Genomic DNA, 1962 nt, shown 5'->3' with positions numbered 1-1962 from the left:
TGTGTGTGTGTGTGTGTGTGTGTGTGTGTGGTGTAGCCTAGTTGTTACATTGTAGTGTCCGGCAGCCTTTTAATCGGATCTCTTGAGTTTGGAACTCTAGACCATTAAGTGTGTATAGCCTACACCTTATTCCCTTGTATTTAGTTTTTTTGATAAAATATTGTCTTCTTTGTGAATATTTGGATAACATTCACCTCTGGCTGCAAATCACGTAAAAACGGATTAAATCGTTAAGACGGATTCACATCAAATGTAGTCTGATAATTGTTATTAATTTGATTGTTTTGGCTTGGTATTATATATGTAGCCACAATGTAAAGGGTGAAGTTTATGTGATTTAACGGAGTCCTAATGCTTAAAAAAAACTTGACTAAATTGATCATAAATATTCCGTCGAATCTCATTCATTTTTGTAAAAAAACAAAATAACAAAGCTTGATTATAATTGTATTATTCTATTATTATTAAGACTTTTGTTTTTGTAGCCAGGAATGACATGAAAACAGGACTGTGGTGTAAATATTTGCACATTAAAAAGTCTTTTGATTGATCCAACGCATTTTAAAGGAAATAAATACTTGTGGTGTAGAATGTCCTCGGTCTAAAGGACACACGGTGGTCCATTGTAGATCAGCTGCTCTGTGCTAGGAGCAGGAGCCAGACTTGACCTGCTTTAAACAGTATTATGGCATCGCCTTTAGGCCATCATTCATGCCTGTAACCTTTGGCACAGATACGAGGTGAGCACTTCCCTAAGTTCCGCCATTTGGCCAACTTGTGCGTATTTATGATTAAAAAGGCCTGCGAACCTATATACATATGCCTATATATAAAAGGTAGTCATGCTTTTGCTTAACGTGGCAAAATATTTGAATTTGAGTGGATTTTGTACGCCCGGTTTGCGCCAGGAGAGCAAACCATGAAGAAATGTTGCAACATGGCTGAGGCGGAAAAAAAGAAATGCCAGCAGTGTGGTGTTTTCGCAGGGCAGTGGGGCTGAAAGCCAGTTTTTTTGTCAAAGTGCAGAAACGGGTCACTCGCCATGTTTAGGGAAGCAACATGACAGCAAGCTGGTATTTGAAATAATCTCCCAGCGGGTCGCTAAACAAATGTGTTTGTGCCCCACCTTCCCTTTGCTAGCCTTATCGAGTCATTAATGATCAAGGTAATTTGAGAGAAGGGGCCACCGTGCGCGAGCCGGGGCCTTGTAAACCGTAGCACGTGCTGCGTGCACGTCAGTCGGCGCTGAGGGCAAAATGGCGATGCTGTGAACTGTGCAGGCGGCTGTGTCTTCAGTGTGTGGAGGTCCGGCTCGCCTCAGCCCCCGGCTCGCCCTACTGGACCACAACTGACTTTGTTCCTTTCCCCCAAGTGTTTTCACTAGGCTTGCTATACTACCCAATGCAGCAGAAAGATGCTTTTAAATTTTTTTTAGAAATCCCCATTTTTAAAATGGCCGTCCACACGTAGGCCTACTCACTCAGCGAGATCCAAATTACCCGAACTACGTCTCAGGGGAGGGTGTTTTAAATATTAATGTCAAAAATCTGCTGGGCTACAGTAGGCCTATCTACACGGGTGTGTGGGATGTTTGAGTTCTCACGCATATACAAAATAATTTAGTAAATGTGCAGAGTAGCCAATTCCAGTTGCTAAACAACAGTAGCCCAGTGGCGCATTAATTAATGAAGCTTAATTTGCGCAAACATTTTTTCTTTTTCTCATGACCTGTGTTTTTAGACAAAATGAGCTTGAGCTAGAGGATTAAAGGGGACATGAACTAGGCTTGCTTAACATGTTTCATATCATTTTCACCATAAAGTTGCTCTGGTGCAGTTTTTTTCTGACATTTAATCTGTGTGTGTGTGTCTGTGTGTGGGGGGGCCCCCCCCAGTTATTCAGAAGGAACACACCAGTTATGTGAGAGGGTGGGGGGGAGGGGGGTTCTGTAACGGGAACTTC

The 1962-nt window shown here is 42.3% G+C and overlaps 1 protein-coding gene across 2 annotated transcripts in view; it reads left to right on the top strand.

Annotated features, from left to right (window-relative positions):
* igf2bp1 (insulin-like growth factor 2 mRNA binding protein 1) overlaps positions 1 to 1962 on the top strand; it is a 57106-nt gene that overhangs the window by 2527 nt on the left and 52617 nt on the right. The window lies entirely within an intron of this gene.

The sequence above is a fragment of the Etheostoma spectabile genome, chromosome 15, assembly GCF_008692095.1.
Source record: "Etheostoma spectabile isolate EspeVRDwgs_2016 chromosome 15, UIUC_Espe_1.0, whole genome shotgun sequence".
In the NCBI taxonomy this organism is placed as follows: Eukaryota; Metazoa; Chordata; class Actinopteri; order Perciformes; family Percidae; genus Etheostoma; species Etheostoma spectabile.
This window is presented reverse-complemented; position numbering and strand designations above follow the sequence as displayed.